The sequence below is a fragment of the Miniopterus schreibersii genome (genome assembly GCF_964146895.1).
Source record: "Miniopterus schreibersii genome assembly, chromosome: 2".
NCBI classification, from domain to species: Eukaryota; Metazoa; Chordata; class Mammalia; order Chiroptera; family Miniopteridae; genus Miniopterus; species Miniopterus schreibersii.
Genome location: NC_138102.1, coordinates 51,620,310 through 51,632,979, shown reverse-complemented (window position 1 = coordinate 51,632,979; position 12,670 = coordinate 51,620,310). Strand labels below are relative to the sequence as shown.

Genomic DNA, 12,670 nt, shown 5'->3' with positions numbered 1-12,670 from the left:
TATCTTAAAGGTAATGGTGGTATGCTTTTTTGTCGCTATAAAAAAAAACATTTTGTTAGAATTTACCCAGTGTTGAAACCACTCCCCATTTTATGTGGGTTGTCGACATCAAACACTTTCTATATGAGCAAAGAATCAAATTCAAATTCTTCAGAATTCCTGCATCAACGTGCTTTACAACTAGAGCTAAGGTCACTTAAAATTCTAGCCCAGCACCACCACAAAAACGCCAACTTTTTCTTTCTAAAGAAAGTCCTTCCTGAATACTACATCTAACTGTTTATAGCAATCTTTCCCTGACTCCTACACACAGCTGGCAAAGTACTTGGATGAAAGGCTCATAGAAATGCAGGCACATTTTGAAATATAAGACTTAGCAGTGTCCAAACTGAGAGGAACAGTTCAGTCCTGTATTTTAAGAAGACTATGTTTATAGCTTTTGATAAAATATAATGCTACTAAAGAAAAATACAATCTGGAAAAAGAGAAATTAACTTTTATTTCACATGAAAACGTCAATAATGTTATCCAATTCTTAAATTCAAGTGCGTCAGTCCCACACTTAAAGACCTCTCAAGATAATCGAGTACACTTAATAAGAATAGCTAACACTTAGACTGTGTGTCAGGCATGGTTTCAATTCTTTATGTGTACTGAGTCTAAATCTTTTTAATTACTGCATGGAGTAGGTATCATTATCTCCATTTCATAAGCAAGGAAACTGAGATATAGAAAGCTGAGGTAACTTGCTCAGGTTAACAGAGCTAAAAAGTGGCAGAGGCAGGCTCCAAATTCTAATGACCTAGTCTCAAGTCCATGATCTTAAGCCATTAGAGTAAGAGTCCTCTAAAAATATAATTAAGCAAACAAGTCACTTAATTCCTCTTTTACTTTTACTTACGTGAGCTTTGCTGCACAAGCTTTTAATATTCATGCATTATCAAAGTTAATGGTTAAAAGCAAGAGAAATTCAGAAACCAGTCTACAGTAGCAGCCCATCACTAAAAACAGAGAACTGAAGACTAGACATGACTATTGATTAATGTTTAATTACAGCCAATATCAAATCCACATGGCCCTACAAATCAATAGACTAGAAAAATCAAACTTTGTAATCTGAAATGCACTCTTTCCTCTTGTCATTCTTCATTGGATTCAAAAGCCTCTAATGAAAGGGAGAATCTAGGCAGATGAGGAATCAAAGAGAAATTACCGGTTCCAAGGAGTCCTGTGTGTTCTGCCCCTTCAGCTGAAGCAGTCCTGTCTGGAAGCTGACGGTGCCCAGCCACCCACGCTTCCGGGAGCCGCAGCCAGGCTGAGCGGCAAAAGCCTCTTCATTGCAATTGATTTTACCTCTTGCAATAATGTTAACTTGAGAAGGCTATTTAAAGTTGTTCTGAATTTGAAAAGAAGTTTCTAACAATTAAAATTTGCCAATGCTGAAGCTTAAAAAAGGAGTGAAAAAAACCTTTCACACTCAAAAATGTACAAATAATACAAAGAAGACAACTCAGCACACAACCCATTGAATCTCATTTCAAAATTATATATATTTATATTGAATATCTCCACTTATTTTTCTGTACTTTGTAAGGTCCAAGATTTTCAAAATAAATGTATCCTTCTGTGCCTTCAAAATTCATTTATTAGACATATTTTCCTTCGGTGATGCTATGATCCTCAAAGTGGTTTATACAACAAATGCTGATGTTGAGACAGAGGCATGAATTCAAATCCCAACTAAGCATGTATGCCAAATTCCATTTTATACATTTCAACTTCAGTATTATGCAAAATACGAACCACAGCTCTCACTTTATGAAGATAGTTAAGACCACCCATGTGTAAGTGCTAACATAATGACTAACACATAGAGATGCACAAAAATAGTGACTACATCTCAAACTCCGTCCTTCACACACCAATTCATTGGTCTCAATAAATTAGTTTGTCATTCTAAAGTTTGTCATGCTGAAGTTTAAAAAAGGAGAGGAAAAAACAACCTTTTACACTAAAAAGCAAACATATAATACAACGATTTAATTAAAGAAAATTTAAAATGCTCATTTGGTGACCCCCATAAGTCACTGAAGCACTGTTCAGGATTCTAGTAAAATTGATGGGTCTGGGGATTATCTAAGTGCCACGCTTCCACCAGACAGCAGTGAAGAGAACTGTGTTTAAGGTACTGCCCTTGACATGAAATGCTAGTTAAATGGTCACAGAGGGTTAGTAGAAATCCAGTGGGCAAGGATACCTTCCTCTTCTGCAAGTTCCAGACTCTGGGAACATTGATTCTAAATATCCTGTATCCCTGTTGGTGTCTTATAGAACAGATCTGGTCTATTGAGAGAACCCGGCTAAATACACGTAACCTCCTCAAGCCATTCCCGACAGCTCTCTAGGGCAGTGGACCCACATGGTTCAGGGCAGGGCTGAGAGCTACCCAGTCCCTGAGCAGGCAGGATGCATTCCTTTCAGAATGTGTGTAACTTAAAATTATTAAGATGATTCTGAATTCCTCAGGGTATGTGGAAAAATAGCCCTTGGAATGTGAGCCATTCTGAATCTGACGCATGACTTCCATTGGGGTGAGCCTTTGCTATAGGAATGATAAGAGAGACATTTAGTTTATAAAAACAAAACCATGTACAAAGCAGACAGTTCTCCATTTTAAACTGGTTTCTGAATTGTACAGTCCTGGAAATTGCACTTTACATTTCAGCCCCTTAAAAATATAAGACAAATAAAAAGCTAGTGTATAACTATCTCCTATCAGAAACTTTTCTGTGTGTCTCAGGGATCTCAACTGCCATGAGAGGAAGGTTGTATCTTTTAAGGTATCAACCTAGAAAGGAGATGATTTCCTCAGAAAAAGAGATTACTTCCTGGGACTTAGTTGTTTTTCAGTAATGTCTACTTAACATTCATTGTGCGTGTGTGTGTGTGCGCGCGTGCACGTCAAAACGTAAGTATCAATAGCTTACAAGTGTGACCCTGATGGCCTCGAAATAAAGTTAAGAATAGAGCAAGATTAAAATGAGAAAAAGATGTATTACAATTCAGAGCTGAGCTATGTGAAGTAGCTGGTTCTGTCCTTTAAACACCTCAGAGATCTATGTATATAGAGACTTGCTTGAATGATTCTGATTTATTACCTAGTCAATCTCATTAATAACCATTGCCAGTTTTGATTAGTCACTGTGCTAAAGACCTCACCTCAATAAATTTAATTTAAATAAATAAATAAATAAATAAAAGATCTTACCCTTTACCTAATTTAATCTACTTTGCAATTTTTGAAGTAGTTGCTATCACTGCGCCCATTTTATAAGGTAAACCAAGGCACAGATTAGAGGGATAGCTATTGTGTCACCTGGAGGTAGACACTAGGGTTGTTGGCCTTGAGAACATCAGAGCACCTCCTTGTGGAAGAATGTGCCACATCTCTTAAGTAGCAGTAGCAAAAGGATGCAAGCACAGGCCATCTGACCACAGAGCATAAATTTTAACCCTCATGATCCATTGGTTCTCTCCATCTCTGTGTCAAATCCAAACAGCATCACCTGAATTTAGACAACAGAAATTCAAATCATTAAATCTCCACTTGATTATTGTATTGTTATAATTTCCTTTTGACCACCAAGGTTTCTTTTTAAAGTGAAAGCAAGATTAAAAAGCCCTTGCACCTTAGCTAGGGTTCAAATTTATGATTCATAAATGTATGATTCATGATTCTAAGATGCAATGCATGCTAGAAGAACTTCCTTTTTTCCTTTAGGCCCCAGCTCAATCACAGTTCCTAGAGGAGCCTTTCCTGACCTCCCTGCAGAATTTCCAGAGCACCATGGCTGCCCTAATCTGGTATGTAAGCTCACACTAACTTTTGCAATTCCTTGACTGGCATTCATCCTCTGTACTAGACTTTGCTCTATGAGGGCAGAAACCATACAAGTTTGCTCACCAATTTATTCACCACCTAAAGCACTGTGTTTAGCAGATAATAATCCCTCAGCATCTGGCCTGGCAGGGTGGCTCAGTTGGTTGGAATGTCACCTCATACACCAAAAAGGTTGTGGGTTCAGTTCCCAATCAGGGCACATACCTAGGATGTGGGTTTGATACCTGGTTGAGGTGCATACGGGAGGCAACCATTTGATGTTTCTCTCTACATAGATGTTTCTCCCCTCCCCCTCTCAAATCAATAAAAACATATCCTCAAGTGAAGATTTAAAAAAATCCCTCAGAGTCTGTTAATGAATAAATGAATAGCCTCCAAACTTGCCCCCTCCAGCAGTCACACCAAATCCCTTCATGGGCCCAGACATTCTAACACACAGTATGGTCAGAGATATGGCTTTCACGGATGAGAGTGATGACATGGAAAAGAGAGACGATGCCTTTCTGTTCTTCCAGCTCCAGTCTCCACAGAATAACTGAATAAAACTCGTAGCTCCTTCTGTGCCCACCTCTTGCCATCCTCACCATTTTCCCCCAAACCAAACAGGCTCCAGACAATAATGGGAAAGTATAGGGTTTTCTTTTATTGAAAGGCACAATGTGAAAAACGGAGGGTAAGGCCTTGATCTACCTCACAAAGAGAGGAATTTGAAAGAGGCATTGTCCCGTGTGAATACTCCCCCTTTCCAGACGTCTCCATCCCTCTCCTCCAGTTGTCTTTCTCACACTGTTGTCTACACTACCCAGGCTGTGCCACACCACTCTTCCCAGGGATTGCACCCCTTTTCACGGAAAGAGGAGGGACATATGCCACCACTCCCTCCAAAGGGTGGAATAGAGAGCTAAGCTTGTGAGCAGGCCCTGGTGGGGCTCCAGTTGCAGCCAGTCTCTTGATCAGAGAAAGCTGTGGCTGATTACTGCCTTGGACTCTTACAAATGAGCTCACATTACAAGGAGATGACTAATGTTTTCCCTGAGGTGTTTCAGTTCCATTTGTAAACAGAACTTACCTCCTAGTAGGTCTTTCACCCTGCACCTTGCAGGGCAGGGCATACCTCAGGCCTCCTTGTGATTGAGGGGTACTCAAATCTTATTGTTGACTTACATGCTAAAAGTTATTATAAAAGGCTCTCTCTTAGCCGCTCAGGATGGCTGGGGTCAGTTTCTGTTAAATACTTTCCAATTTCATTGCCACCAAGTCATAAAGAGGAAGGGAGATAAAGCTAGGGTGGTTGTCACTTTATTTTACAAGGTAATCTATAGTCTTCATAGCACAGCTCAATTTCATTTCCTTCTCTGTTATACTACAATAGTCACCAAATGTGGTTATTTTTTAAAAATGTGATAAAATAATATATCCCATTTTGAAAGTATATAATTTTCCTATTAGTTCTTAAGAACTTATTAAATGCTGGCTCACTGAAAATATCACTAAAACAAACTGTTGACAACAGGAAGCTGATTTTATTGTTTTCCAAGGTGAGAGAATTCATTATCTTGATAGGATTTTAATAGCTTCTTTCAGGGTGGAGGGCAAAGTTGGAATTTTTAGGCTGTTTGGAAGCTTTCATTGTGGGAGCTTGATTAGGACTGTACAGGACCATGCTGTAACAGTTCAGGATGGGTGAACACAACAAAGTGGAGATTTTTAGGCAAGGGTTTCAAAAGGTTTCAATGAGAAAAGAGTAGTTTGGGGAGGGGGGGTGGCTGTTGAAAAGTTGAATGTCTGATATTCATTTAGATGTCTTTTGGGGGGAGTGGAGGGATTTTCCTGGGGAAAAAAAAAAAAAAAGCAAGCTATTAGTAACCTTTGTCCTCTTGAGCAGAAGTTTCCTGGAATAGTAAAGTCATATTAGTGAAGACAGCTAAACAGTAGTTCTCCAAAGGTAGATAGTAACCTGTATGGATATGGATGATTTTGGTTCTCAAATGCATCAAAATTTTAAGAATCTTGATTCAATTTGAATTAAGGATTTCACAATTAGACTAATGACTTAGGCTTAAAAAAATTAAATAACTTGTGCAAGTCCAATGAAGTTCAGAGCCAGTATAATTCATTCACTCAACATATCACTTTCTTTCTATTTATGTTTCCCTCTGTAAAAATTCTTGTTATAGTCATGTCACTGTTGGTTCAAGTGAAATGTCTAGATCACAGCTGAATTCATTCTGATATTTTTGATATATTCTAGTATAACCAATTTTATTTAAAAAATCTTGCTTGGGTAGTAGAGAGCCTTGGTTAGTGTAATCATGACATATTTATACTAAATATCCCATCCAACTCCAAAAAGCAAATCAAGGTATCTAAGTTACTTCCCAACATCTGGAAAGGGCCTATGTTTAATTTTTATTATTATTATTACAGAATATAGTACAGCTTCCTGTGCTTGCTAGTTAACAGTTAAAATACATTAAAGATAACTTTAATAATTTACTTGCCTAATAAATGAATGATGATTCAGAAACTATTTTGGATGGTATGATATCAAAGAGACTTTATCACAACATCAGTCATAGCTATTACACATTTATAAATCTCCACTAATTTTTTTGCTACTTACTTTTAACTTAATAGGCTATACGGGTAAGGCAGACTCAGAAATAGTTTGCTATCACATTTGCATATGGCTACAGTTGCTGCAAATTTTACTTGTGAAGTTCATTTTTCCTCCCACTGCTGTTCATGTCCTTATTGTTGAATGATTTAACCATTACATTAGAGTTCCAGAGGATCTCTTAATTATGATGCTTTAAGAATTGCCTTCAGAATGAATCTATATTCTGTTAAATTAATGAACAAAATAGAACATGAAATTCTGGATCAATCAGTTTTACAAAAGTCTCTTAATAGTTGTAAGAAATTACTGTGATTGAATTTCCAGACAGAATAAAGTTTAAAAAAAAAAGGAAAAACTCTGTTTTGGAGAATATCTTATAATTGTGGCTTACTTTTTATTTCTTTCATGTTAATTTCACTCTTGTTTTCTATAGCTCCTCTTTGAAAACTCATAATATCCTCACAGAGATGACAGTTTCTTTTTCTCAGAGTCTTGAGAATAGCAGCCTCTAAATCCACTTATATAAATATCCCAAACCTTAATTTCCATTATTATACCTCTTCCCTTTTACTTCGCTAATATACCTTCTTGATAAATCTGTTTTCCCCTCAATCTCTTCTCTTACATTTAGAATTAACTTGGGGTTTGTTGTTGTTGTTGTTATTGTTTTAAAGAATAACATATACTTTCTTATTGATCATATTTCTTCTTGAATCTATTTTTTAAAAATTATTGGTAAGTGAAACTTACAGGCCCTTTCTTCAAGAATCATTAGCTGCAGAAAAGGTCCTAGAAGTCGCATGGAGGAAGAATAAGCAGAGTTCCCTGAGGTTTGCTTCCTTCCATGAATCATCACCATTACCATCCAGGAAGCCAAGGACGTTGTTATATTCTTAAAACGAATTTCACTTCTCCTTTAAAAGATAGAGTAGACATGCTTTTCCTTATTCCTCCTGCTAAGTCCACCTAAAAACCCTGGACATGTGGATAAATCAAACATAAGGAGCCTCTCAAAGTTGGAGAAAAGAAAACTTGGAGCCTAGAAACCACATGGTGATAAGTTCCCAGAGATATCTTTTGCTTCATATACCCCAGATTGGGTTACAGAGAAACCTGCAACCCGGATACACTTACAGGCAGAGACAAAAACAAAATATCAAGACACCAAGGAGAGTCTGCGCTTTCTAGGCAAAGAATCAGGAAGCAGCAACCTAGCAACACAGAATAATCTTTGACAATAACTGCTCTTCTTCAGGCAAATGCCACAGGAAAAATATGAAACTGTGGTCCAGTGGGAAAATTAGATTTCCACCCTCAACAGGCTGTAACAAGGTGCCTCAACACCCTGCGAGGTAGTGTCACAAAAAGCCAAGTTTGGAGCTATGATTTATATCCCCACCAGGTAGTAACAAGGCAACTCCACCTTGAGCTGGTATCCGAAGATGCCTAATAGAGGCAGGACTTTCACTGCTGCTCACTGATAATGTGATGATGAATGATTATTTTCCATGACAATGAGGTGATACCCTCCTGTAGTTCCAGTGAAGGCCACATGGAGAGCAGTGCCCCGCCAGCTCCTAGACAGAGTTATCAGGGAGGACTGGGGAAACCTGAACTCCCAGCCCCACTCAGCAATGTTGAGAAGCCTCTTTCCTGCCACTGAGGCACAGTGGAAACCGGGCCTCCAGCCCCCTTTGCAGTAATGAAACAGAGCTCTACAAGCCCTGCCAAAGCAGTTTCAAAGAAAACCTGCTAAAACACAAAACTTAAATAAGATCCTGAATCCTGTGACATGAATCTCTAAATGTCCAACTTTTGATGAAAAATCATTCATCATACCAAGAACTAGGAACTTCTTAACTTGAATGAGAAAAGGTAACAGACACCAACACCTAGGTGATACAGATATTAGAATCATCTGACAAGAATTTTAAAGCAGGCATCATAACAATGTTTCAGTGAGGAATTATGAACACACTTGAAACAGATAAAAAATAGAAAACCTTAGGAAAGAAATAAAAAATATAAAGAACCAAAAAAAAATTTGAGAACTAAAAATTACATTAACCTAAATAAAAAACTGAATAAATGCATAGGTGAGCTCAACAGTATAATAGAGGGGTCAGAGGTGTGGGTGGGGGGATTGGTGGACCTTAAGATAGAATATAAATTATCTAATGTTCAAATCTGAGAGAAAATAGATTGATAAAAAAACAGAACACAGCCTCGGGGAACGATGAGACTATAACAAAGGATCTAACATTTATGCCATTAGAGTCCCAGAGGAGGCAGAGAAAGAAAGCAGCGGTTAAAAAAAAAAAAAGTACTGAAAGAAATAATGACTGAAAACTTTCCATATTTGGCAAAAGACATAAACCTACAGATTCAATACACTGAGCAACTCCAAAGAGTAAAAATATAGAAATCCACACCAAGACAAATAATAGTCACCCTTCTGCGAACTAAAATCCAAACAAAAAAATCATGAAGGTAGCAATAGAGAAGTGATATCTTATCTATGGAGAAAAAACAATTGGAATAAAAGTATAATTCTCTTTAAGACTATGGGGGCCAGAAAGAAGTAGTTCAATGCTTTTAAGTTGAAAGAAAAGCACTACTGACACAGAATTTTATATCTAGCAAATATGTCCTTCAGAAATAAAGGATAAATCAAGCATTTTCAGTTGAAAATACTAAGGAATTTGTCATCATCAGTTCTACTAAAAAAAAAAAGATAAGGTGAAGGGATTAAGCAAAAACAAGAACACCTTATAGACAGCACTATGGTGATTACCAGAGGGAAATGTGGGTGGCGGAAGGTAGGAGAGGGTAGACGGGGGATAAATGGTGATGGAAGGAGACTTGACTTGGGGTGGTCAACACACAATACAGTACACAGATGACGTATTATAGAATTGTACCCCTGAAACCTATATAGTTTTATTAACCAATGTCACCCCAATAAGTTCAGTTTTAAAAAACAAAATAATATTGAGTGTAAACTGTAATTGAAAAAAATAAAATAAAATTACACCCCCTCCCAAAAAGAATGACAAAAGGAAGATCTCTAAGAAGAGAAGAAATGCTAAAAGAAGTAACAAACAACAGGAAGGATGGAAGAACAAGGGAGAGAGTAAAAATGTAGGAAAATACAATAGATATAGCTTTTCCTCTCAAGTTTTTTTAATCATATTTGATAATTGAAGCAAAAATTATAACACAGTCTAATATAGATTTAAATGAATATAGAGGAAAACCTTAAAACACTTATATTACACAAATTACACAAATCTATAAATGTGATAAAAATGAATAGAAATAAATATACACAGACAGAGAGTGTGTAAAGCTGGGAAAAATATGAGAAAGATTAAAATTATATTAACACTAATTTCTTATTTGTGGTGTTGTATTGTAAGTTAAGCAAGATGTTATCCTTGGGGAAAACTAGGTGAAGGATATGTGGCATATCTGTGTATTATTTACTGCAAAGGCATATGAATCTACAGTTATCCCCAAACAAAATGGAAACTCATAAGAACAAGCCGTCATGGCTCAAGAAAAAAACAGATACTTACAAAAGATAGGGAAAGAAATTTTAGACTGCTTAGCTTTATATAGTAACCAATGTGCTGAGATAGACAAAAATAAAAAAATTTAAAAAGTGCTACCTAAGAAAAGCATTTAGTAGCTCAGGAAGGATCTTATAAGGTGGTCACAATTTGACTGACTTATCAGAGTCCATGGAGGATCCCCATGTTTGCAAGTCCAGACTCTTCATAATCGAAGCACCCGGAATTTATCCATCTCTGCATACTGACTTACATTAATCTAACTGACAAGAGGCTAATGCTTACGTGAGCAGGAACATGTGGGTGCTCTTTCTTTGCCGACCCTCTCTCTTCATTCCTCCTCCCTATTCTAGATGTTCCTCTTCCAAGGCCCCCAAGCAAATACCCCATCTTCATTTGGGAAACATTTCTCCCTGGTTTGTGCTTGAATTCTGCAAGATGAATGCTCTCAACTAAATATTAATGGAGTTTAATGGACCTCATTCATCCCTAAAGGGGAAAATTAAACTGTAGTTCTATGAGGAAACAAGAATCGCTACTCTGGTTTCAGTTTAGATTTAACTGAACTATAATTTCAATAATTACTGAACTGTTAACTTAAAGCTTAGTAATTATTTCTTCATTAGGAAACAAGCACGCCCCACCCAAGTGAGCATTAACTTTTCATGAAGACCGTATACTCAAGTCTCATATGGGGAAAGGAAAATTTCTCCCATTAATCTGACTTTGACCTGCCCTTTATAAAAGAGCACCCTCTGCATTATTCTTATTAAGAACATCTGTTTCCTTCCTGGGATTGACCTGTATTATGAAGACCACAACAGCATATAAATAACTCCCTCTTTGGCATCCAGTGCAAATTCAATAGGCACTTCATTTTTAATTTCATAGAGAGTGGAAGAGGGGATGTAGAAGAGAGTGTCCTATTATATAAACCTCAGATGGTCTTTATTCCTTCTTTGCTCAGCCTTACCTCAGCCTTATCTCTTACTTTATTTAAGCACTTCTTTTATGTATGTATTATAATTGCAATGAATTAGTTAAGTATAGAATAATTATTTTAATTATACCTGGAGGGCAGATATGTCTATCTTGCATATCCATCTGTTTCTAATGCCCATCACAGGCAAATAGTATGAGCTCAATAAATATTTGTCAGGTGGATGGATGGGTGGTTGGATGGAGAGGAAGATGGCAAATAACTTAAGCTCTCTGTGCCTCAGTGTTCCTTTACATAAATGAGGTGAAAATTAAATGAGATATCATAATGCACATAGAAAACTTCAGAGCCCTTCCTTCTTTCCTTCCTTCCTTCCTTCCTTCCTTCCTTCCTTCCTTCCTTCCTTCCTTCCTTCCTCCCTTCCTCCCTTCCTCCCTTCCTCCCTTCCTCCCTTCCTCTTTATTTCCTCCCTTCCTTTCTATCCATCCACCCACCTATCATCCAGCTGTATATTTAATCTGCACCATAGAACACAAGTGTAGATTAAGGTAGAGCAAAGGTTAAAAGTAACCACACTCTGTTTATAAATGAGTCTTACCATAGCCTGTATAAAACTGTAATAACATGTTCACCATAGTAAAGTTGTAAAATATAAAGAATGAAGAGGAACGAAAGAATTGCTCATGGTACCAAAACTATTGTTATTAAAATTCTAATACATTTCTTTCAAACCCTTTTCTATTAATAAAGTTGATTAAAATATTAAATATCAAAATTGTTAAAAAGTCAGCTCTAAAATAAGCCATCAAGGAGATGATAAACTAAAAAAGATGATTAAATTGATGTTGATTAAAATATTTAGTAGGTATAATATATTTTAAATAATATTTTTCCAATTATAAAAGTGATCTCTATTATTACAGGGTACTTGGAAAATACAGAAAGTAAAAAGAAGAAAAAAAATCCTCCATAATTTCAATGCAACTTTTTCTGTACCCCTATTTTAGATGTTTATTATAACTATTGCATTTTCTAAAGTATATAAAAATTTTAATATTTATCAATTTCTGTAGTATAAGATAAATATAACATGTAATTATACACATTTCTTCGGCTATTAAATATTCTTTATAACCATTTCATTTGAAGAATAATCTACTGGGTTTTTTTGTTTTGTTTTGTTTCTTTAATTCTCATCTGAAGATATGTTTTCATTGATTTTAGAGACAGGAAGGGAGAGAGAGAGAAAAAAACATCTATATGAGAGAGAAACATCAATCATTTGCCTCCCTGATGGAGAATCGAACCCTCAACCTAGGTATGTGCCCTTATCAAGATTTGAACCCAAAACCTTTTGTTGTACAGGATGACACTCCAACCAACTGAGCCACCTGGTCAGGGCAATAATCTACTACTTTAATGTGCCATAGTCAAGATCACTGTAGTGTTGAATATTGGGTTATATATAGTTTTTCAGTGTTATAATAGTACTTTTTGGTTTAGGCTTTTTATCATTTCTGATTATTTTTTCTTAAAAGAGATTCTTATACTTTGAATTATAGATGAAAGAATAAAAATGATTTTTTAAACTTAGGCTAATAACAATATATGTTTTTATAAGTTTAAATATTATAGAC

The 12,670-nt window shown here is 36.3% G+C and overlaps 1 long non-coding RNA gene across 1 annotated transcript in view; it reads right to left on the bottom strand.

Annotated features, from left to right (window-relative positions):
- LOC308553209 overlaps positions 1-1,299 on the bottom strand; it is a 39,294-nt gene extending 37,995 nt beyond the window's left edge. Inside the window, exon 1 of the long non-coding RNA XR_013998209.1 lies at positions 1,214-1,299. This is a non-coding gene — a long non-coding RNA (uncharacterized lncRNA). The remainder of the gene's footprint in view (positions 1-1,213) is intronic.
- Between the last annotated feature and the right edge of the window lie 11,371 nt (positions 1,300-12,670).